Source organism: Lepisma saccharinum, chromosome 13 (genome assembly GCF_977018435.1).
Source record: "Lepisma saccharinum chromosome 13, izLepSacc3.1, whole genome shotgun sequence".
Taxonomy (NCBI): domain Eukaryota; kingdom Metazoa; phylum Arthropoda; class Insecta; order Zygentoma; family Lepismatidae; genus Lepisma; species Lepisma saccharinum.
The window spans coordinates 50,390,093-50,416,559 of NC_139241.1; the positions used below are offsets into that span (position 1 = coordinate 50,390,093).

Consider the following 26,467-nt stretch of genomic DNA (forward strand, 5'->3'; position numbering starts at 1 on the left):
ATTTTGGGATAGTGTCATATGGTGAGACGAGTCAAAGATTAATATATACGGGTCAGATGGGATAAATAGGGTCTGGAGAAAATTAAAAAAATTAAAGACAATGATCACATTAACACAGTTCCAACAGTTAAACACGGTGGTGGATCATTAATGATTTGGGGCTGTATGTCGTCCAATGGTGTTGGTATCATCCAGTTTATTGATGGTATCATAGATGCATATGTCTATTTGGACATATTGAAGAACAATGTAAAGCAGAGTGCCCAAAAAATGGACATGCCGCCTATCTACAGATTCCAACAAGACAATGACAATAAGCATAAGGCGCGAGTTAACATGAATTGGCTAATATGGAATGTGCCCAAACTACTACAAACACCAGCTCAAAGTCCAGACTTAAATCCCATTGAGCATTTATGGGCAATTTTGAATAGGCGTCCATAAAGCAGGCGTCAAGTCCAAACAAGAGTTGAAAGCTGTTGTGCAAGCCGAGTGGAATAAAATAAGCTCTGAAACATGTCGGAAACTGGTTAATTCTATGAAGAACAGGTGTCAAGCAGTAATTAAAGCCAAAGGATACGCATCAAAGTATTAGAACTGTCAGTCAATTTGCTCTGAATATACTATTTTCTTTTATATTATTAAGTGTACGAATAGGAAAGTTGTACAAAACATGACATGTTTCTCTTTCAGTTTTATTTAATTTATTATTTTCATTGGTTATACAGAATTTGGGTAAGATTTTATGTTTCTAATTATATTAGTTATTGAATTGTAAAGAAAAAATTTCAAAAGAGTGTATTTTCCTTTAAAATCTGTGTGTACGAATAAGAATGTTAGATACTGTATATGAAATTATCTACTGAATTTTGACAGTAGCTAACTCATTGCCTTATCCGTAACAAAATTGGTTGCTCTTTCTTATAAATTCGTGGAAAATGTTCATTCAGAAGAGTTGAAGTTAAACTGTAAATTATTGTAACAATCTTTCAAGAAAACAATATAAGTTTCCACCTGTTTTAGGACTCTAATCCCTTGTATAAAACTGTGTACAATAAATGTTATCTTTGAGGCTTTGCTTAACTTTTGTGGTCAATACAAAGTCAAGAACCTTGTGCTGCCATCTATACTGTGAGAACTTACCGTATAATTTACGACTTTCTGCCGTTAAAATGTTAACTTACAAAAATGGGACAGAGACGGTTTGTTTCAAGAGGTAAAATGCATTCATGTTGTCACCTCTGTGCTGTGGCTAGAATAAGAATCCATGGGCGTCACCAGAATTTTTTATTAGGCGAGTAAGGCAATGGATAAAACTTGAATAGTACAAAGAACAACTATAATAAGAACTCATGGTTCTTATAACGTAACTATTTTTAAATTAATGAAAACAAATTTTAATCCAAATTTATTATTATTATGATGATATCAGTGGGAGACTTTTCTACTCGATGCACCAAATAGTGAATTGAATACACAGCACAACTGTTTTTTTGTTTGTTTTTTTACATTTCACACAAAATTTATAGTTATTCTATTTTGTTATTAACTTACATTCAATAAAAAAAACTTTAAATGAAAGTTAAGAGGAAATTTTCCCTATAGCGTTAGGTTATATGTCCTCTCACATAAAACTAATTTTTGGAAGTTTGAAAACTGTGAAACCGTTTATTCTTTGGTTTAACTGCCAGAAGACGAAAACATAAACTGGTCCCTGTATTTTGCACTCAATTTTTTCGCTTTAACGCATTTTTTTTACTTTGTTATTCTGTTTAAATAAAAACTAACTGAGCTTTATTTCTTTTATTAACAATAAAGTAACAAGCTTTCTCTTTGTTTTGTAAATGAAATAAACAATGCCAATTTCCAAGGTGGCGGACTTGTTCGAAGACGTGGTTATATCTCTGTTCTAATCTTACTTATTATACTTGTTCATGTAATAGTAATAATAATACAACTTATTACACTGTGTATAGACCTATAAATTATATTAAAATATTCATTTAATCATTTATATTATCATTATTCCTGAGACAATTGGTTCGGACACCCTCTCAATAATACATTTCTTAAAGCCGGTGTCCGGAGCGGAGCGGTTAGCACACCGTGCCACGACGACAGAGATCCCGGGTTCGAATCCCGGCCTGGGTATGGATGTTTGCGAGTGTCCATTCATCAATTTCTTCATGTCATCACTCATCCACATCTTCGCAAATTAGTCAAAAGTGTCACGAAAGTAAAATAAAGAAAAAGAATCAATCAGTCTTAACAACGGAAGAATAAAGTCTAAAGGAGAAATATTTCCCCTACCAAAGGTGAAGGGAAATCCCACTCCCAGCACATGGCAACACTGCTTCCAACCGTTCGCACATCTCTTCCAAGGGATCAGGTAACCGACGAACCAACCGACAAGCCTCCAGTCGCCAACAGCAGCCGAGATAAACCAAACGTACCTGTGTGTGTGTGTACGCAGCGGTGACTCCCCCCACCACCTGTGTTTTGTGCTCTCGTTCCCAAAGGAGCTCCAATTCCCACAGGATTATCTTGGGGGAATTATCTACCAGCAGTCGAGTCCCACGGACCCACGTGTGTGCGAGTACTTGCCTTGGTGTCATTATCGAAAGAGCAAGTGAAGCTGTGGAAAGAAGTACATTCGACTGTGAAAGTTCAGTGTTGTTTTTACAAACACCCTCTTGTTTGTTTGAAAAAAGATAGTGCAATCATTGTTGGGAGAACGCAGAAGCTCTGTTGGAAAGTGGAAGTAAAAATCGGGTTCAATATTGACCAAAATAAGTGGTGTATAAAACTGTGGCGCTGTCATTATGTGATACAAGATTTTTCGCAAGCGCGTTTTAATTTTAACTGATTCGTGTAATTTATTGAGGGTGCAGTGTGGATATGCATACGTGTGCAATGGTGATAATTCAGGACACTTCTTGTGTGTGTTGAAGCTATTCTGGAGAATATTTTGGATCGTTTGAAGGTAGGATTGCTTCTTTTACGCTTTAGTAATGCTATGCAAATATGTTCGTACTGTAGCGTGCCCAGCATATTCGTAAGAAGGGAATTACGCTTCATTTTTAGTAGTTACGACAAAAATATAGAGCTCCTGCATTTTACGTTCTGTTGTTAGCGGGGAAGCTGGGCCAAAGTGGGGATTGCCCCCCCTCTACCCCCTTGGGCACGTCACTGTGTTCATGGGCTTATTAGGAGGGCGTGTGAGGCTTATACGTTGTTAATTGACACAAGAGTAAGCCGTGGAAAAAGTATTTGACTTACGAAGCACCACAATTGCATTATACAGGATTTTCAATTTCAGGGACCATGAGGGGAAAATATAGTGCCAAAATGGCAATAAATTGAGGGAATGTTCGCAAAAATTTTGGAGGTAACGATCGTCAATTGCGATGATCGGCAATTAACCAAAGAACAAATCACAATTGCTCCCTTCCCCATGACATGTAAAATTAAGCAACCCCCCCCCCCCGGAGAATGAGTCGGAACTATCAATGAAACCCTGGAGAGAGTGCGCAGGTAAAAAAACACATACGCCACTGGACATGTTAAATTACAGTTTTCAGTTCTGCATTTTGTGCATCAATGGTGCAATACTATCTTTCTCAAAGGCAGATGGGATGAGGCCTTCTTACTTACTATGCTCATTAAAACTGTATTTTTAGTTTTTCTCTCAAAATGGGAGGGGGATTGCTTGATTTTAGACGACGAAAAAGGGGAACTAACGAATTTATGAAGGGGGATGGTCCTACACCATCAGCGTTCTGATTAGATTTTATTTAATTTTTGTTATTTAGCGTAGTTTTTCTGCCGCTTTTGACTAATCACAACGATGTCGATGATTGAAGATGTTATGTATTGTAAACAAAGAGTAAACATCGGACCGCGCAAGGAGTAAAGCACTCTGTGTTTACAAAATGCAATCAATGACTGATTGTAACCACACATTTACACACATTATTATCTCGAAAACGACTCGTTTGCAGACCCATGTTTGCTGAGACTTTTTTGCTTCTATTATCGTGTATTTTCACCTGTGTCAGTTTGCACTATTACTTAGGAGACACCCTGTATAGAGTAGGTGGTTTAAGTGTTTGCCTCTAGCAAGACACTCTTGATTTGATTTTTGTTATTTAGCGTCGCTTTTCTGTCACTTTTGGATAATCGCTACGATGAGAATGAGTAATGATATGATGAAATTCATGAAGGAACATACACAAAGAACAGCCATGCTCACACCGGGATTCAAACCCGGGATCCCCTGGCGTCGTAGCTGTGCTAACAACTCTGCCACGGAGGCTGACAAGACTCTGTCTTGGTCGGTAACTTGAAACGGCGTCAAGTTCGCTGACCAAGTACATTGCTCCTTCGAATGATCAGTGATCGCCCAGTCGTAAGATCTGTACGTGACAGACAAACGTGACTCCTTCAAGCTCTGGTAGACGTAGCCGGAAGTGGGAATGGGCACCTGTCGATCACCCAAGGTCAAGGCATGTTGCTATGTGATTCAGTGGGAGAAGTGTTTTGCTTCTTGTCGGATCTCCATGATTATGAACCCCTGCCTGTTTCCCCTCGAGTGCTTCTAAGGCCCGCTGTAGACGAAAGCATTTTCCTTAAAATCTTAAATTTCAGATGTTATGGCATTTCTCAAGGATAGAATCTGTCCGTAGCATAACCAATCAGAATCAAGCTCTAGGTCACGAGTGAAGTTGTAATGGCGGCCGCGTGAGATGTAAACAATGTATCACTTCACATTTTTAAAAGCCGATAACTATTCAACCGAGAGGAGTAAAGTTTCGTATAAACCGTTATTAGGTACAAAACAATGGCGCTGCTTAATACATACTTTACAACGTTTACTGTACACGTATGGAAGAATATTTTAGTTGTTTCAAATGTAAACACCGTGTACTCAGCATAGATGGTGTAACTCGGTGTGCCTTTCGTGCTAACCATAATGTTACATGAAATCAGGGTGCGAAATCATTGAAGACTGGTGGGGGAGGAAGAAGATCTTAATCTACACACACACACACACACATTATTATGACATGGATATTTATAATGTTATTAAATATAAAACCAATTAATTACAATTTTTTAAAAAAAACAATATTAAATACACTCGTAAAGTAATTAATTAGTTACTTTTATATATATCAGATATGTGCAAAGTAGCAAATTAATTCCTTTACTAACTGGTTAAAAATGTCAATAAATTATGAAATAGTTTTGTTATGAGCAAGCTTTTGTTTAGTTTTGTATTAGTATTAATACAAAACTATTATTATTTATAATTATGTTCGACTTGCATTCTTCTTTTATTGCACGCATATTGTTATTGGTGTAGACGAAGTAATAATCTCTCGAAAAAGAGAAAGCATTCTGCAGTCACCATTTTGTGCGTTTTGGATATTATCCTTAGTAAAGTACATAAGAAGTAAATACTAATTGCTTATATTCTGTTGTTACAAGAAAAACTCTCCCCCGGGAAATTTTTGGTGGGAGGATTTTTGAAGTCAAGATTTTTGGTGGGGGAAATCCCCCTTGGATTTGCACGTTGTATCTCAACGAGTCAGTTATTAAAACTCTTTAAAAATAACCTATGGCTCTACAGCCCTAGAAGGCCCTTGGCCTATCTCCCGACTACCAGTCTCCCTCCCACAATCCCACTTAGAGGTGTGGAGATCTTAAACCGGTAACACCATTGACGAGATGTCAGCACGTCGAACCCTTACCTGTTATAGGAGATTTCCCAGACCGGGTTGCGCTACTCACTCGTAGCTCCCCAATTTCCTCTCGATGGTGGATTGCCGCCGGCCCTATACACAGGCTGAGAACTCAGAAACTACCCAGGCGGACTCGAACCCATACCGTCCCGCAGTCGCAAAGCCTTAGACCCCACGGCCACGTAGGACTAATAAAACCCTTAATCAAATGTATTTACATGTTTGCTTTTTAATGCTCGAAAAGTACTTAACGCCGTTAATAAATATGTATATAAATCTTAATAACTTGGATTCTTGGACATGTTATGTTGAGGAAATTCCTGATTCGGTGCACGTGTGTGACGACTTTGGCTTTTCCTTAGTTAATGCAATCATAACCTGGAATAATGATTATGCCGTTGGCTGCATTGTTACGGGCCAGAGGAAGTGATTCGCCCCGAAGGCCAGGTTCTGTTTCCGGTTCTTTTCACGTCGAATTAAAAATCGCGGAAACGTGCTTTTTTTTTCTAGCGATTCAGCAAGGAATGCGTCGATTTCTGCTGGTAGAAAGTATCGCCTCCGAGCAGGGAAAAAGTTCATATCGTGTTAATTTCATGGTCGTAATCCTATGCTTTGGTATGTTCAAGTATGCATCGGTGTTCGTAATTAGCAGTCGCCTAACTGAACCGGTCAGGAGGGCCTCCCCGATGGATCCCGGGTTCGATGCTCGGTGGAGACGCATAGTGGTTCGTGTCCACCTTAAACTGTAAGGTTCAGTACCGATTAGCCTTTCGGTGCACAAAGTTGACTTAAAAAATAAACTGAAAAGAATCTATTACGTCTCCACTGTTGGCGACCAGGAGTTCATACAGAATTTTCCAGCTCGAAGGGTAAATTTAGAGCCAAAATGTTGGACCTTTCTGTACAATTGTATTGGTTTATATATAAACTATTATAAGCCAGTGAGAGGAAACAAATGTTATTCCAAATTTATTATTATATCATTGGGGAGACTTTTCTGTTCGATTCACAAGGTGAGTGAATATTCAGAACATGTTTTTTTATTAGTGTACTGAAATACATAGAACATTCTATTATAACTTTTACACACCTCGTTCAAGAAATAGCTTTAAAAGTTAGGGGGAAATATTAGCCACAAGCCTAGTGTTTATGATGTATATCCTCTCACAAAAACTCTACTGTAAACAAACAATTTATTCTTTGATTTAAACGGTAGAATATGAATTTTACACTGTTTTCTCGATCGTTATCAACAATAAAAGTGCCAAGCTTTATGAATTTTTGTTACTTGAAATGGACAATGTCAATTTCCAGGAAATGAGGGATACGATGCGTCTGTTCAAACCCCCTCCCGACGCCGAAGTTCACACCTTTCCACTCCAGACGCCACTGCGTGCGACAAGTCGCTCAAGCAGTTACTGGCTCTGCATGGAGAGAAAGGTTTAGACGCCTTCTTGCAACACGCACAGTGGCGCAGCCAAGGGCTGAGTTGGTGGGGTACATACCCCCCCCCCCCTTGCCCCAGTATTCGTAAAGAATCTCATCAAAGGCAGGAAAAGATGGCAAAGTGAGGATTCGTTATTGCCCCATTTCTAAAATCCTGGACACGCCACTGAACAAGCAAGCACAACTCCTGGAACTAGGACATTTTCCAATTCCAGAAACTGTGCAACTGCTTTCCATTCGAGCCAAAGTGATTTTGCACGGCGCTCTCGAAACCTGGTCGCAAGGAGCTCCATTAGTTCCAAAAAAGCAGCGGCATTAGTTTCAGATGAAGCTTCATTAGAACAAGCCTACGTAGAAGGAACCTTTCTGTAACAGATTCCTGAGAAGCCCAGCTGGAAGTCTTTTCACTCCAGTAACTCAAGACACTGACGAGACTGACAAAAGCGTGAACGAAATGCCTGACTGTTCGAGAAGCAGTGGTTGCCAACAGTGGCGGCGAAACTGTCTCTGCAGCCCCTTTATCATGATTTATCATACTTTACTGCTGCCACAATAATTATTGCAGTCAAGGCATTCCATATGAAAGTGTCCTTGAACCTTAATTTTCAAAATTAAATGAAATGCTGCAACTTTATCCTATCTTGTGAGTGAGTAAAATTGATATTTGTATAAAAATTCAAGTATTATACATAATTAAGTTATAAGGTAGAAGGTATTTTACATATTGTTCCTTTGTTTTAACTTTTTGATTTATTTTTGTTTTGTATTGTCCTATCCGTGACACCAAACAACAATTAATTTCTCCTTTAACTGTTAATTTCCCACTCAACTCCACTAGAATATTCAAAGGTCATTTACCTTCTCTCTCTGTCTTAAATACTATATTTTTCATCATTTGACAATTCACAGAAATTAAAATAAATTTATTATTAAGCGAACGGGCAGTGTTTCGTCTGTTCCACCCGTGACGCAAAATAAATTGTTCACTTCTAGCTATAAATCTGGGAAAGTATTTTAAGGGTAGTTATGTTTAATCAACAATGTTGAGTTTCATAGTTCATTTCACAAACTGTAAGAAAAAAATTTGCTTAACTATCAGAAAAATAGTTACTTTAATATCAAAAATTCCCTTGACATTGGAATGCCCCAGTACCAACAGGAATTAATGTATTCAGATAAATTGCCAGCAAGTGGAATCCGAACAATTTGCTTCCACGTGAAATCTAACCTGGGACCTCTTGATAACAAGACGACATAATGGACAGTCTATGCAAGAGAGCAGAATAAATGCAGTAATAGCCAGTGGCAGATCCACCAGTTAAAGTTTGAAGGGGCGAATTTCAGGCGGGAACCTCACCTCACCTCACCTCACCGAGAATCAATTCTAATATACACATGCACCGCTTTATATAAACAATATAAGTTCTCTTAGCAGGAACCAACTATGTTCTAGAGATTAGAATTATTTTTGGTAAAAATAGACATCCAAGGCTGGAATAGAGGATTGTTTCTGTGTGTCGTTATCATAATGACACTGTAAACTGAACGACCAAGTAACATGAATAAACAAACAAAGCAATTGTCTACAGTGGTCTCTGGTTAATTCCCTTTTGAGGCATCTTGCAAAGTGGTTCGGATCCAAATGTAAACTGTAGGTCTAGTTCAGATTATACTATCATGATCAAAAGTGGGTTTAAATCAAATTTTAGAAAAAAAATCCTCAAGTCTGTTAAACTTGATGATAAATGACAGAACAGTTGAGTCTTGAAAAATATTAGGCATAATAATGCATGCAAAAAACGTTGCAACCTTATCGTCCTCTCTATGGTTTCGCGCCTGGTTATAGCAATAATTAGGTTGTATATTCACTGTAATGAATAGAAATAATGAGGTGGAAATATACAAATAGTCCACTGGTGGGAAATACGACAGCTCAGAAACTGCATACCGATCAGTCCCAAAATATTGCACTCATCGTTAGAACTGTTTTTTATTGGCTAAGAAACTCTTAACACTTGACAAATAGTAATTATGCTTTATAAAGGGCAGCAAAAATGCATTTCCGTCATATTTCCAAAACCTTGGAGCATTTTTGCATGCCTGACGGCACCTTTCCTTGGCTTTGGGCAGGATTGTTTTTTCGCTAGCCTGAGTTCTTGGAAGTTCACAATAGCTTTGTACTTCCGGTTTCGTCAAACCGTCCTTGTACAGTATATGCATAATCTTTCCACACTTCAGCAGAAATTTGTACAAAAAGTAAAGAATGGTGGCCTTGCAGCTAGAAATGATGAAACCTTTAACAATTTAAGGTGGCCCTTTTGGTCATTAGTGAGGTACCTTGAATCAATAATTATGGAAATTGTGGCCATCACGGGGATACTGCGATAGTAAAAGCTTTTATGTATATTCTTTTCACGGGAGGGGTGAATCACAGGCACGTGCCAACATAAAACTCTTCTCATGTTACTGAAAGACCTTCCACCCTCACGTTATTGTTTGATTTTTTGTTAAGTGTGCTTTCCACGGATCGTCTGGGTGATATGGGAGATCCATTAGTGTCAAAGCTGTTTGCAGATTGCTTCCTGCCATCTATTGGTTGCAAGGCGAAACAGAAAGTTACTTATTGTACCATTAAATGCGTATCGCCCTAGTTATAACAGTGCAATCCCGACGGAAAAGAAAGGGGAGGGGCTGGAAAGTTCTCCCGCCAACGATCTTAGCCAAAAATATACCCTGCTCGAGATAAAGAAAGGTTAGCAAGTTGTTTTGTTCTGAGGTCAGACATTCGTTCCTACGGATAAGGATTTCGATATTCTTGTGTGGGGAGCAGGCACGTAGCCAGGGGAATGGTCGGGGGGGGGGGGGCTGAAGCCCACTTCGAAATCCTACGAATATCTAATTTAAATAGTGTATAGTGGTAATTAATTTTACTTTCTTATCAGAATTAAACATCTTCATAATAAGTTGTAGCCTAATATACTGAGCAATTCATATTCAGGGCTTCTATCCCCTACTTTTTCGCCCTTAGATGCCCCAAATAAAATTCTGAATACGGGCCTGGTGGGGAGAATGGTCTTTCTACAAATCTTGCATCATGATATTACAGGGTGTCTCAAAAGTCAATGTGTTGCAAAATAATTGGAATTATGAAAAACAGGTTTAATTAAGACATAAAAGATATATTTATTTCAAAGTATATGCCGCAAAGAATCAGTGCTCCACATGGCTCCACAAAGACAACACATGTCTACAGAGTTCAAAGCAATAAGCCAAACGTTCACTTTCGGTGTTTCTCTTTCCTGTTCAAGAAAATTTGTTGGTTTCTCGTCTGCCCAAATGCAACAATTGTCCATGAATCTCTCCATATATGTGGATAGCCGCTTCATGACTGAACAGAATTTCGTTGATTAAATCACTACTTCTTCGACGTTCATAATCATTGATATGGGCCTGAAAGTTAAAATATAATAGCTACGTAAAAATTCAACACAAACCAATTAACGTTTTGGAAATGCACACACACGTCGTTATAATAATGACCCTATTAAAAAAACACAAAAAAAACACATTAATGTCGCAAACAGATAGTTACTTTTGAAACATCCTGCATAGCCTATAATCTGTATATCTATTTTTCTTATTTTCGTCTCTTTTTCTGCAACTGCATGGAATTGAAGTAACACTTGCAAAGGAACATCCATGACCAAGTCGGGAGTCGAATCTGGACCTTTCGGTGGTAGGTTCGTGGGTTGATCAGTGCACCAGAACTGCTATATTCTGAAAAGCGACTGAGAAAAATAATCCAAGAGTATAAATTTTGCAGTTATAGCATTTGAGCTTTCCTTAGCTCAACTGTGGACAACAATAGTGACGGTGCTAGGAAAAATGTGGGAGGAGGAAGACTGGGAGGAATATTCGGGGCCCGTCGGGAGTCCCGAATTTTTTATACTTGTATTTGTGTACACAGAAATATTGCACAAAATGCACATTTGGACGAAATTTACCATTTATATATATTTTCCTTATTTGCTTAGGCGAGGGTATGCTTTTTTAAGCCCACTTTTTGCGTAGAAAGGCTAATTAGGACTGGACCTACAGTTTTAAAGAGGGACCTGTTTACTACAAGGCGAGGATTAACAGGGGGCGTTCTCGTTTACCTAACGCTGTTACTAGTGCGAAAGTTACCGTACAATCACGAATAGATTATATTTACTATTGTCTAATATTTACGATAGTTTTGTATTGAATAAGCTCACTTTCTCTTAATATTTAGACAACAAGGCAGGGAATGGACACGAAGATTCTGTTAAATACCTAATCCAGTTTATATTTTTTAATGGGTAGGAAGGGGGGGGGGTCTTTTCGATCTTAAAATTCCTTGTTTTCCATTTATTTACTCTGTTGGAAAAGCAAGTTTTTCTATTCAATGTGGTAACAAACTACGGTAGCTGGATACACTGACTGGGAGCCTGTAGGTCTTTGGTTCCAAAATTTCCCGTTCCTGAGGAAAATTCCATACTGGGAGCAACACTGCTTTCGCATCTAGGAGCTAATATACAAAACGAGACGCTCGAACAATATCTCGGTCTCGCTTCGTGCTAAGCGATGGTTCGGTGCCATCCTAGCACCAATTCTTCAAAGAACGTTTCACAATGCACCGATAATCATGTGTCCAAGCTCTTTGCATTCAGAGCTTACGCATGTGCAATGGCGGCAAGCACTTAATGATAACTTGAATTCTTGGAACAAGGAAGGATATCGTAAAATAACAAGTATTTGCAGCTGCATCAAAGTAACGAAAAATTCGAGCCCGCAGAGCGAGATATTATCTTGAATATTAATGGAACGTGACTGGTTGAAAACCGTCACGGTTGCAGAAGATCCGCAGGGCAATGCCTGGCCGCAGCTTCAGGCCAAGCACCCCGAAGGTAAGAAGCGTTTCTTTGGCGCAAAAGGGTCACTCTGCGGTCGAGGGAAATTTTCCTGAGCGCAGGGATTTTTCGAAGCAATTTCAGCCCAGAAGAGAATTTGTTAACATTGCTAACGTTGAAGTCAGAGATGTGCTTATTACAGGTTGGTCCACATTAACGAAAACTAATAGATGACGTCACGACGTGTAGGCCTGAACATTTTATCATTTACACATTTTAATGCAATTAATTTCCCACATAAGAGTTAACTTACGTTGAATTATTACTAGAGTCTATAAATTTACAACAAGAACAGCCTTCTTGTATCAGTGGCGTACGACAATTTTTGTTTTTTGTACGCCCTTACAAGAAAAAGATGCACCTTGGCGACTTTGTTTGAAAGCAGTAACACTCGAATGCATGACGTTAGTAGTTCTATAAAGAGCATATTTCTAATACAATAAAAACATGTAAAATGCACTCTTTATTCCATCGAGTGTTCAAATTTATTTTAAAGCAGGAGTGTACAGTGGATTGAATTGATAATCCCTGAAATAAGTTTCTCACTGCCCATCCATCATCTATTCTTTCAACAAAATGCTCTAAACTTTCATTTGTTAATTTAAAGAAAGTAATCTAAGCTTTGCGACAGGTTAAGTTTGCAGAAACATTTCACATATTGAGACTCAAGCGTGCGCGCAGAATGTAGTTCCGCTACAATGCTGCCGATTTTCTCACTGTCTGTGATATGAACAGTTCGGCAGTTGAGGCAAGACTGGCACGGAACATTCTGAACGCCGTTCTCGCGTGGATTAATACATAAAACCTGCTGCAAAGTTAACCTGTCGCGGGGCTTAGTAGATAGGTTTTTGAGGGTGTAAGGTGACCCTTTCAGATGATATAAAAGTGTCAACCTCTCTTCGAATGCGCTTTTTGCAGACTAACGAGCCTCTGGCACCTGGATCTGCAGACATGATAATCTTCGGTAAATTTTGTGTTATCAATATGTGTTTGCCTCTTCGTCCATCTCGTCTTATCACCATTCATAACCATCGTCGCGATTAGCCAAAAGTGAAAGGAAAGCACCGTAAAATAACCTAATTCAATTCAAAAGAATTTTTCTGTAAATACGTTTTGTTAAAATGTATACATAGATATGGATAGCCTCAAATCTGTACTCCAACCCGAGACCCTTTGATTTCAAGAGCGTTGCAGTCTAGTCAGTGGGGTGTTCGTCTGGCACGCGGAAGACCCAGGTTCGATTCCCGGTTTGAATGATCTCGGGGAATTTTCCTCACAATGTCCCTATAAAGCGGTTCTACGGAGAAGGTAGAAGTTGCTATTGAAAACTTGCTATTAAAATCCACTTTTCGCCTTAGAGTTAGGCAACACGCAACAACGCCTTGCAGAGAAGCGAGTATTCAGGTTCTAGGTGTCCTATTTTTATTGCCAATCACTGTACAAAGTTTGAACAGGGGATAGCTTGTACGTTTTATTGTTTAAAACTAATCAAGTTGGCTTCTTTTTAAGTTAATCCGAAACATTACTTTTAGCCTATCTGTACATAAAGTGGACTTAAAAAATAATAAATGTGAAAAATGAATCTAGGAGAATTGCGATGAAGCCAAAATCACGGACAATTGCGATGATTTTGACGGCGAAGGTCATTTTACAAATTAATGGTAGGACAATTGCTACAATCTGGACCTAACCTAAGGCGCCACAGAACTAATAACGCTGTAGAAGGTTGGAACAACAAAATAAATAGGTGGCTCGGATGACCGCATCCAAAAATGCATGATGTTCTGGCCTGCCTCAAGAGCCAAGCAGAAGACATCAACATCAAGTAGAGGAAGATTATTTCCGTAACATCTTTGGCCCTTATACATTTGAAGCATCGGTACGGGTCACAACTCTCGAAGCAGCCAATTAACCAAGCGAGCCGCTGACGTCATCTCAACTCTGAACCTATCGCTAAGCCCGTTGCTCAGGTTTTGCCCACTTGGCTCGCTAGACAGATTCGCGCAGTTCGCTGGAGATGTTCCGAAAGTAATTCGACTTCTACATGCGGATGGAACTTGATCTTGAAGGTCATAAAATGAAGAAACGAGACTAGAGAGTTGGAAAGTGTATTCGCACATATGAGGAAACGGGTCACTTCAAAAGGTGGTCTGTTGGCTCTAGTCCATGATCAAAAACTTGATTCAACCAAATTCCCAGCCGAAAATATCAGTATTTCACATAATTCCATCAATTTGATAGAAGATTTAAATTGTCATCGCAATCGTCCACCCGCCCTTTCACTTCTGTGTTCATCGCAATTGTCCGGCTACGGTAAACAATTAAAGCTCTAAACACTTCTCTCTTCTTGAACTACAAATATATTAAGATGTGTCTGCATTCCATTACTGTATGCTCATACGTATGTAGATAATATCATAGGTATGAATGTTAATAGTAAGACTTACGTTGGTATATTCTATAGATACACCAGTGTTGTTACCTTTCATTTGCCCTATTTTTTTAATTTATACTTTTCAGTGATAAGTCAATGTATGAGTGGAATTAAAATTTTAATACTATATCAATTTTCTGAAAATGTCCACAACGTGACGTCATATTTTCGTTGATAATATATCGCACAGATACATACTGTATATAAATGCTACCTCTCAACTCAACTAAGATTTATTGGACTTACAGCTTACAGGTGGCTGTTTATGCCCAGCATACAATGCTACCTTTCTTCATAAGCTTCTAACAAGATTTATAAACCCAGGTATGTCCTTTACAGAGGGAAACTTCTGTCCTTTTCTTGAGGGATTTTTTTTTTTAAAAGGAGAAGTTTTCCCGTTTCGTGAGGGAATTCTGAAAAATCAACCTGGCCACACTGGTTGCATTTTAAACTCGCTCCCGTATTTCCGCTGGAAACGAGGTCCGCGGATCCTGCCTCGCGCTGCGGCGATCTCGGAGGGGGCAGGCGCCCTGGCACCACGTTCCTCGACCGTGAACCACCGACGTCGCCCGAGGGAGGGGATGCCCTGCAATTAAACCAAGGAGTTTTCACTCGCTCGGAGGTCACCTCGTCGCGTGTGTTCTTGTTTGCATAATTTCCTGCTTCGTGTGGCAGGAATCCATGACTCTTTTTACGTCACCTTAATGCGCGCTGAATGATGACTCGCGATGTCGTACAGCAGACGGTTAAAATAGAAGTAGGCAAATTGTCCATCATCGTGTTCGTTGACACTGCCTTACCGAATGCGAGGCTAAAAAACGTAAATAAAAGCTATAATAAGCAGAAGATTGCCTCAAACGCACACTTAAATTGTTTAAAAGCACATATATTGTAATGTGATGCACAAGTATTGCTCCGCAAATTGTCCACGACGTGTTTCTAAGTACTGGATTTTTACCTCTCAAATAGGCAGGCAAATACGCGCCAAAAATGATGAAAATAGGCACTTAAAAGGCAGCCGAAAATCAAAAGTGCACTAAATTGGCTAAAAACCTGGTCTTTAAAAAAACTGTCATTCTTTTGTGAACCTTTATGTTATATGTTTCCTATTTAACGTTGTTTTTCTACCATTTTGCCTATTCGCGACGATGAGGGTGGAGGACGATAAAATGAAATTGATGAAAGGACACTGACAAAGAAACACTCCTGCCCAGCTCAGGAATAGCACGCGAAACCTCCGGTGTACTGAGTTTCCTTCCAGCTGGTAAAAAAGAAGGGCCGTTTTGTCCAAGCATGAGTCACCAGCCAGTTGTCCAATTTCCTTACCCTGATTGAGGGTCATTTGAAATATACAAAGATCTGACATCCCTTGCGACCCTCAAATCTGGCGAAGACCAGGTTTCAGTAAGTTCAACATTGACAAAGACATACCTTTCTCAATGTATCTTGTCGGTGGTACCCCGATGGCACAGTGGTAGCATCGTCGCCTTGTAATCAACGGGTCCCGGTTCGATACCCGGTGGAGGTACATAGTGATTCGGATCCAACTTTTAAACTGTAGGTCCAGTCGGATTAGCCTTACTGTGCATAAAGTTGACTTAAAACACAAACTCAATCAAACAATGAACGTATGGACGTACGTTAAAAAAAGAAGCTGAAGTAAGCAAAAACTGCAGAATATGCATTATTAAGCAAAAAAGGCGCTAACCCTCAAAATATGCATTTATTTGGCAGTGTAAAAAATGCATTTTCGGACCAGAAACAGCCTTAAATGTTTTAAGCTGGTTTCGTGCTATTTTTTACCACAAAGGAATAAAAAAGGCAAATAGGCAAAAATCCGCACCCTTGCCATCACCGTGTAATCTAAGGGTCCTGGGGATTAATGAGAATAACTAGAGAGAGAGAGAATGTTATTTCTCCCTCCTAGAAGAAGAAATGTAGATCCGCCTATGATCCGAACCCTGGACCCCTTGATTACAAGGTGGAAATATTTCTGAGTGACCATGGGCCTTCTGTAGGGAATCTAGCTTCGTGCACAACAACTGATACAATCCGATGCCTTTGGATTGCCATGAAGAACCACGGAGGTTGTTTCGTAGAGGTTTTTCGTGGAACGCAGAGCGTAAACAGCTCTTGGTAGGTCCGCTAACCAAAGGATCACGTAAACCGGAAATGGCGCAGTGGAAATCCTAACCCCGCTCCAGACGTGATCGCCGATTTGCGGTGGCCGTTTTGGGGTTCGGCGAAAGCGTCCCGTTGCATGAAGCGGACCGCAAAGTGCTCCTCCATGCTCCAGATCTGGGTTGCGTGTAGAATGAAGGCCTGTAGGCGAATGCAACGAGAATAATCGGGTTTCCTCCGCCGAACGGGTTCGAGCAAGTGGTTAGAGTGGCTGGATTGTCCGGGCAGGCCATCCTGAGGTTGATGTTTTATGCACGTACGAGAAAAGAACATATTCACGTGAATGAAATCATACTTACCTTCATGCATGCATTAACTTTATATTGTCGACTGTTTGTCTTTTTTCTGTATCTAGTTTTCCCGTAAAAGCAGAATGATCCCAGTTTATTTCAGTCTTGTAACTTTTTGCAACTTTCTTATAAAGAACTAAATTCTTTAAGACTTAAATTTACTGTTGTTTGAAGAAGATAGCACGGTTCTGAATTTGGTAAATAACATGTCTAAAAGGAGCAAGTTCATTGTATCTCTTGTAGAAACTCATTTCAAACACATGGTATTAAATAATGTGATTTTATAAGATTCGAAAGCGTAGTTTGGTTAGGCAAAATTTCATAAGTCTTATATTTGAAACAACATCTTATATGAGAATTGTATGATTCTACTTCAAACTCATGCAGTGTCTTGTTTTTGTTAGTGTTACTACTTTCAAATTTTGTAGCCTTGATTTTTTTTTAAATAACAAATTTCTAGAGAATGAGAATACGTAATATGAACATGACATGAATGACGGAATTATTGTTAACATAAATAATTAGCAACAAACGTATTTATCTATGAAATATCTGTTTATTCCTAAACATTCATCCTGACTGAAGTTTTCCCCGTGTCACCACAAACAAATGCTTATATGTTAACATTTAACACTCCATTACTGAATGTAGATTAAGAATGAAATGGGTTCAAATTTGAATAGAGCCTCCTCAATAACGTAGTGGTGACGCTGCAGCCTTGTAATCAAAATCAATGTATCCCGGGTTCGATTCCCGCTGGAATCACAGTGGTTCGGATTCCTCTTTTAAACTCATACACAGAAGCCTACACACAACACAAAATCTGTCAATTGACATAAACTGCTCCAAGACACAAAAAATGCATAAAACTGCACTTTTGTGGCATGAAAATACAGATCAAAGAGTGTATTCTATCAGTTGCTGTTCAGTTTGATTCACTAGAATGCATAGTTTCAGAAGATGGGTGATGCAATCAGCTGCAAGCAGTGTAATCCGGCCCCTGCGCTGCCAATTGTGAGGCGTTCACCACATTGTCGTCACCTAAAGGGGGAAGACCGTACACAGCAAAACCAGACACGTAATGTTGTTGAAATTTTTGACAACGAGCCAAGAGATGGAAGTGTAGCAACACGGGGCCACTCTGTCACAAGCTAAAGGGAACATTTTCATCTGTAGAGACGTAAACAAATGACTGTCCATTTTAGTTCCCGAGTTGGCCACGGTCTTCCTAATGTTGGCGCGACCGTAGACTCCGCCGAACCTTTAAACAGAAATTCATGTGAAAATTGACGGGCAAACATATCCGAATTCGGAAAATTTACTTTCCGAATTTCGAACGAGAAACTGATTTCAGAGAATTTTTTCAGGGCCAAAGAGTTGGGCCAAAATTTTTGAAACCATGAAGTGGCCTTTTGCAAATACATAATACCCTGAGCGATTCATGCCAGTGAGAGACATCGTCACCATCTCGTTGCGTCGTTTTTCGGACGTCAATCAAATGTTATTGCTGTGGTGACTCATTCCTTACGTTGCACAAGGGGTGTGCAGCCAGAATTTTATTTCTAAAGGCGAAAAAGTGGGGGACGGAAGCCCTGAAGATGAATTTCTCCGTACATTCCAACTTATTACACAAGATGTTTAAACCTGGTAAGGAAGGAAAATTAATTACCACTATACATTATTTAAATTAGATATTTGCAGGATTTCCGGGGGATTCAGCTCCCCCCGAGCCCTCCACTGGCAACGTGCCTGTTCATGCTGGAATTAATTTCTAAGTTTACTGCGGAGAGGTATGTGAAAACGACGGTAAAGTAACCAAATAGAAATAATCAATCCCTCATACCCTCCATCGTCCTACAAGAGCCTGTGTAATCGACAGACACATGGCAATATATTGTTCATATGCACAGGAACGCTTTCACAACTCTCTCACACTCACAAGAATTTCCTTGTGCAGACAAGAAATTCGAATTCTCCGGTTTTACTATCCGGATTTTAAAAAATCAAAATATGACCATCCTTAGTAAAAATATCTACGGTTGGCAACCCTGCTCGTCGGTCGTGATAGGAAATCCAGCGCGGGCACAGTAGTTGGTTCGTCCTGCGAACTCGGTCTTCATAATTACTGTAATAGAAGGCTGCAACCAGTGCAGTGGCGAAAGATAAGGGAACGAAGGGCCGTGGAAAAAAGTGTGGTCCCAGCGATCTGCAAACCCTTTCACGTTCGCTTCCATTATACGCAAACGGCAGCCATTACGGGGCCAGAGGGAAGGGGGAGGTTACGAAACATTACTCCGCGCAGAAATGTACAGCGAGGGATAACGAATCTTGAGATCTGGCTGTTGACTTTCCATCGCTGTTGTGTATGCGTACTTCCGGAATAATTAAGTAATATCGACATGCATGCATAAGCAACGACACGCTCTCGTGGGAAAGTGAAAAATCTCAAAGAAGCGTGATAATGTTTTCAAATATTAATGTCGCTTAGCGACCCCCTGTGGTGCAACTCTTTGAATTGTCCTGTCGATTGTAGTATCTCTCTATTAAATTAACGTTTCCCTACGGTCAGAGTTGATCCTCCAACAGTTTTGGGTTCTAAATTTGAGTCACGAGTACATTTTCAATGATACCGAGACGAAACACTGTCTTTCTTATCTGTAGAATGAGATGGCTTGCCACGTTCTCGGATTGAGTAACGCAAGAGCCTGTCTCCTACTCGAGTTGCCAAAGTTAATCTCGTTCTTGGTTTCGTTTCGGCTTTAATAAAATATTGTTCTCGTTTCGCATTTGCAGAGAAATCCTGTTCTCGTTTCTGGTTTGCAGAAAGGGACCGATGTCGTTTCGGGTTTGCAGAAAGGGACCGATGTCGTTTCGGGTTTGCAGAAAGGGACCGATGTCGTTTCGGGTTTGCAGAAAGGGCCCTATGTCGTTTCGGGTTTGCAGAAAGGGCCCTATGTCGTTTCTGGTTTGCAGAAAGGGCCCTATGTCGTTTCTGGTTTGCAGAAAGGGCCCTATGTCGTTTCTGGTTTGCAGAAAGGGCCCTATGTCGTTTCTGGTTTGCAGAAAGGGCCCTATGTCGTTTCTGGTTTGCAGAAAGGGCCCTATGTCGTTTCTGGTTTGCAGAAAGGGGCCTATGTCGTTTCTGGTTTGCGGAAAGGGACCTATGTCGTTTCTGGTTTGCGGAAAGGGACCTATGTCGTTTCTGGTTTGCGGAAAGGGACCTATGTCGTTTCTGGTTTGCAGAAAGGCGAGTGTACATCTTCTGTTTGTGCTAAATTATCAAGTACAAAAAAATATTTGAAGTACGTAATTGTTAAAGGAAACTACAAACAAAGTAATCAGTCAGTCTCTCTTCCGAGGGCTGACCTCATCTTGGTTTTCAAGTTGTGGTCTCTGTATCTTCCCTGTGCGTAACACGCTAATCATAGAAGTTGAAAACTGCACACCGGAAAAGAAAGGAAAAAAGAAAAGCAAACAAAGAAAAAAAAACAACTTAAAATACAAAATACGAAAATGTGGAAACTCTTCCCATTTACAGTTCTATATCCTCCGTTCTGGGAATGCCAGTCCGATATGCTAGTGCCAGAAACAACAACTAAAATTTGGTACATCAGTTTGACATAAAATAGAAATAGTTATATTTGGATTTCCACAAAATATTCAAAAATGTCATCTTTCGCAATCGTGTATTTACATAGTACAATTTTGTCTACGCAACTGTAGATCAGTTTCGTTAACTATTGAAAGCTCTAGAGTTCTTCGCGAGTTATATCTATTCTCCATCCACTGGAAGAACTAACTCAATGTAAACAAAACCACGTGACTCCTAAAAATATAGCTCCTTTCCTGTGTATTTTGCTCATGAATATATTGGTTGTAGCTGTAGTATGGTCCCCCAGCTTCAGTATAGCAGCTTTTTTTATTTGTATGCACTATATTCCCAGTGCAAGATTCCTGCGCAGTTGCCATTTGAACAACCAATGGGATTTCTCAGAAGCCACGTGTTTGTTTGCATAAGTATTTTAGCGCCAATTCTGGATAAAAAGTATGGGCAGATTTGCTGCCGTGAATCAGTTTGTGGAATTATGAGGTGCGACACCCCCTATGCCCCTTCTCTGGCATCGCCATTGATTTTGAATGACCAAACTTTGCGTGTCGTATATACTGGCAGACGCATGCACTCACGTCTTCATGGAGAACATCAACAATAGTCTTCAACACTGAGCTGATTGTTGCTTATTTCCCCCTCGTCCATTCAGCCCGTCCTTCCCCCGCAGCTTCCTTCCTGTGGACAATTAACATGACACAGGATCGTTGGGAGACCAAATTGGAGCATCCAATAGGAATGGAATCCCCCACCCCCTCCACCTTTCTTTGGAGGACACGGGAAACGGAAATCCACATGTGTTACCCTGCTCATTCATGTATGGCAGCGCGGGTTTTTGTCGGTTGTTGCCTTCTCTTTTTTACAAACATTGTCGTGCTTTGCTACCATTTTGTAGTCCCTGATGGACAGGTAAATGAATATCGTATTTAGGCATTCAAATGTTAACCTCTGTTGCGCGTGGTGCATTCTGGGAACTGCATTCTTGCAGGCAAGCGAGGTTTTGGCGCCTGGACATACAAAGTAGAGTCTGTGGAGTACCATTTGTTGGTGACTGAAGCCCCCTTTAGATGGAAGCATTTGTCTTAGCATTTTTTGCTAGCAGTGGCGGCGATTAGGAGGGGCATGGGAGGGCACTCCCCCCACTATTTGCCACTTTTGCCCTAGAACAATGCTAAACCTTATCTACAAATTGAAAGTAAACTGTCCTTGCCCCCTTACTTTTGGAATCCATCGCCGCCACTGTTTGCTAGCATAAATGTTTCCAAAAATCTTAACAGCAGACGCGGAAGCATTCCCTGTAACATTCCGGTTAGCATTTGGGATTGCGATGTGAATCGTGCAGAGGAAGTTAGATAATACAGGGTTTCTAGAAAATAGTTATACAAAAGTAACCGTTGATTGTGAAGAAAGTGTATGTGTAACAGAAATGGCTTATACATCAATGAATACAGCATATCTTCAAGTTTATTGTCGCACGTTGTTAGTTTCAGACGCCGCAAGTGGAGGCGTGAGCGTTTGTTTATCTTACACAAGTACAGACTTGGATTGATCTTGGTGGAACGATTCCGTGGCCACCTCGTCGACGTTGTTGGGAAGAGGGGGAACAAACACAAGTTCTTTAATGTAATCCCAGATAGAGAAATCCATGGGGGACCAATCAGGAAACTGCTGAAATTTACTCCTATTGGAGATCCAACCCGAAACATTTTTCTTATCCACAACGAGAGTAGTGCCGGAAAATTTTGACCGAGTGCCCAGAAGCTATATGCGGTTAAATTAGGGTGGGAAGGTGTTAAAACGCGGGTTTGACAAATATGTATTTTCCCTTCTTCTTTTATTTGAATTATTCGTGCTGATGCAGATTTCAAATGTGTGTACTCTTTTTCACTCTCCCCCTCCTTTTTTCTCCTCCTCTATCTCTCTCTGTCCTCTTTATATATATATATAATCTCTGCTCCTTCTCCTCTTTCTCTCTCTCTGCTCCTTGTCCTCTTTCTCTGCTTTTTCTGCCATTTTTCTCTCTGCTTTCTGTCCTCTCTCTTTCTCTGTCCTCTCTCTCTGCTCTTTCTGTCTCCTCTCTCTCTCTGCTCTTTCTGTCTCCTCTCTCTCTCTGCTCTTTCTGTCTCCTCTCTCTCTCTGCTCTTTCTGTCTCCTCTCTCTCTCTCTCTGCTCTTTCTGTCTCCTCTCTCTCTCTGCTCTTTCTCTCCCTACTCTCTCTCTCCCTACTCTCTCTCTCTCCCTACTCTCTCTCTCTCTCTCTGCTCTTTCTCTCCCTACTCTCTCTCTCTGCTCTTTCTCTCCATACTCTCTCTCTCTGCTCTTTCTCTCCATACTCTCTCTCTCTCTGCTCTTTCTCTCCATACTCTCTCTCTCTCTGCTCTTTCTCTCCCTACTCTCTATCTCTCTGCTCCTTCTCTCCCTACTCTCTCTCTCTTTGCTCCTTCTCTCCCTACTCTCTCTCTCTCTGCTCTTTCTCTCCCTACTCTCTCTCCCCCTGCTCTTTCTCTCCCTACTCTCTCTCTCCCTGCTCTTTCTCTCCCTACTCTCTCTCTCCCTGCACTTTCTCTCCCTACTCTCTCTCTCTCTGCACTTTCTCTCCCTACTCTCTCTCTCTGCACTTTCTCTCCCTACTCTCTCTCTCTGCACTTTCTCTCCCTACTCTCTCTCTCTCTGCTCTTTCTCTCCCTACTCTCTCTCTCTCTCTGCTCTTTCTCTCCCTACTCTCTCTTTCTCTCTGCTCTTTCTCTCCCTACTCTCTCTTTCTCTCTGCTCTTTCTCTCCCTACTCTCTCTTTCTCTCTGCTCTTTCTCTCCCTACTCTCTCTCTCTCTCTGTTCTTTCTCTCCCTACTCTCTCTCTCTCTGCTCTTTCTCTCCCTACTCTCTCTCTCTCTGCTCTTTCTCTCCCTACTCTCTCTCTCTCTGCTCTTTCTCTCCCTACTCTCTCTCTCTCTGCTCTTTCTCTCCCTACTCTCTCTCTCTCTGCTCTTTCTCTCCCTACTCTCTCTCTCTCTGCTCTTTCTCTCCCTACTCTCTCTCTCTGCTCTTTCTCTCCCTACTCTCTCTCTCCCTACTCTCTCTCTCCCTACTCTCTCTCTCCCTACTCTCTCTCTCTGCTCTTTCTCTCCCTACTCTCTCTCTCTCTGCTCTCTCTCTCCCTACTCTCTCTCTCTGCTCTCTCTCCCTACTCTCTCTCTCTCTCTGCTCTTTCTCTCTCTCTCTCTCTGCTCTTTCTCTCCCTACTCTCTCTCTCTCTCTGCTCTTTCTCTCCCTACTCTCTCTGCTCTTTCTCTCCCTACTCTCTCTGCTCTTTCTCTCCCTACTCTCTCTGCTCTTTCTCTCCCTACTCTCTCTCTCTCTCTGCTCTTTCTCTCTCTCTCTCTCTCTGCTCTTTCTCTCTCTCTCTCTCTGCTCTTTCTCTCTGCTCTTTCTCTCTCTCTCTCTGCTCTTTCTCTCCCTACTCTCTCTCTCTCTCTGCTCTTTCTCTCCCTACTCTCTCTCTCTCTCTCTCTCTGCTCTTTCTCTCCCTACTCTCTCTCTCTCTCTCTGCTCTTTCTCTCCCTCCTCTCTCTCTCTCTCTGCTCTTTCTCTCCCTACTCTCTCTCTTTTGTCTTCTCCTCTTTCTCTCTGCTCTTTCCTCCTCGTTCCCATATTTCTCTTCCCTCTTTCTCTCACCTCCTTTTTTTCTCTTACCGTTATTTTTGTCTTTTTTTCTCTTTTCACTGCCCTTGTACATTCCTAGCCTTTTTTCTGGTAATCTGCCAAAGGCTACGGGCAAAAGTTACATGATTATAAAGAAGATACTTCTTTGTTACTTTCTGGTTATGTTCAGAGTAAACAAAATGTGTATGATGCTTTACCGATCATTAGGAAAATCGTAACTACAAGTTGCTGTGCTAAAAAATTGGAGTTCGTGTTGTAAACGCTAAAAATAATTACAACCAAAGTACTAAGAAAAAGCGAACATTCGTACAGTAGGATGCATTAATATTATCAGGCAAATTGTCCATCACTAGAAGTTAAGTTGTACCGCACACACTTTCAGTTTCTTCCTTGCGTAAAATCGAAGTGAATAAAAACGTGGCTGTGGACAATTTGCCTGACAATATTTATTCGTTCCACTGAGGAAACTGGAAGAAGAACTTCCGTCAACGGGTGATACGAATGCACTCATTTACCCGACCACAACAAAACCTCATTTCCTCTTCCCAAAAGGAGAAAAAAAAACTATTGAAATATAATCCCTAGGTCGACTTTCACATTCTCTGCAAGATGCGATCTTTCACCACGGCTACAGCCACGCCAATGCGATGGCCTAAGTTCTTGGATGTGGATGACCTTTCGCCACCGTCAAAATTACCCGATATTCACGAGAACACTTTCTCTTCTTACAAAATTCTTTGTCGATATCAGAGCCTGGGAGTCTTCGTATCTCGCGAGCATGTACGAACATGTAATTGGAGGTTTGGTCGACCGTTGCTGATTGGTCCTGCTTGATAAAATTATGTGCAAGGGGAGATCTCATTTTCATTGGTTGACGCCAAATCGTTAAGAGCTAAACTGCCGGTACCTTGACCCCATGTAGAGTATGTGTGTAAAAGTACTGTCATTTTATCTGTCTTAAGTTCGAATCATCCCAGTCTCGGAGCGTGTCATCATTTTCATTTTCGTCTTTGTTATTGTAGGGCTAGGATTTTTATGGCCTAAAATCACAAAGTACAGGGTGTCCACAAAGTCCTGCTACCGTTACAATGAAACTTAACTTCTAAACTATATGAGATAAATACATGCAGTTTTTTTGCAACGTGTTCTACAGCTCTCAAAGTTTTATTTACAATTACAATCCATACACGCTGCAGCATAGCAGCATCAACCTGTTCGAGAAGTTCTGCAATCCGTGTTTCTTCTCCTCATTGGTCTCTAGATGTGAGGGACCTTTTGGATAGACATTTCCCTGGGAGATGGATTGGCCGCAATGGACCAATCTCGTGGCCACTGCGCTCCCATGATATCACTCCCTTGGATTTTTTCCTTTGGGGGTACGTCAAGGATCATGTCTACGAAACCCCTGTTCCAGATCTTGTCACACTTCGTACACACATTGCAGAAGTTCTCGAACAGGTTTAAGTGTTGTAATTGTAAATAAAACTTTGAGAGCTGTAGAACACGTTGCAAAAAAACTGCATGTATTTATCTCATATAGTTTAGAAGTTAAGTTTCATTGTAACGGTAGCAGGACTTTGTGGACACCCTGTATATTCTAACCAGTGTTTCTGTTGTTTTTCTTTGCCAATACAGGACACACACACACATCCAACGAGATTGTATAGTAGTACCGCAAGTAAAAGAACCTGGGCAGAGTCGTGCGTCCTCGTGGAGGGGCCGGTCTCCGGGGAGGAAAGAATAGCACAGCGCGCTACGACATACGCGTTACATTAGAATCAGTGTTGCCACATGAAGAGGAATTCTTACCGAATTTTTAGCCAAAAGGGAAAAGGGAATTTCGATTAAAAATACCACAATTTAAGGGAAATTTTAAGACATCTGACTTTACAATATTGCAGTTTAGTTTACAGTTGCATATCCATATTATTTTATTAATTTTTTTTTGTATTTGCTGTTCTTTCTTATTGCTGGTCCTTTGAATCTATTTATATTTTTGTTAAGTGTATTGTACGTTGCTTTTCTGCATCTTCGGATAAGATGATTACCATTAACGATTTAATGGATTCCTTTCCACGATTTAAACCTGACATCTGGCCAGGCCAGGAAGCAATGAGCTGACATGTTAAAAAAATTGTTGAACATTTTTTATTCTTACGAACATGGACCAACG

At 40.6% G+C, this 26,467-nt stretch overlaps 1 protein-coding gene across 6 annotated transcripts in view; it reads left to right on the forward strand.

Moving 5' to 3' along the window:
- LOC145997278 (uncharacterized) overlaps positions 1-26,467 on the forward strand; it is a 323,875-nt gene that overhangs the window by 115,606 nt on the left and 181,802 nt on the right. Inside the window, exon 1 of one of the 6 annotated variants that reach the window (XM_083134163.1) lies at positions 2,413-2,983. The exons of the other annotated variants lie outside the window; for them this stretch is intronic. The gene's annotated coding sequence lies outside the window, so the exon portion shown is untranslated. Of the gene's footprint in view, positions 1-2,412; positions 2,984-26,467 lie in introns of those variants that run through there. 6 annotated transcript variants of the gene reach the window in all.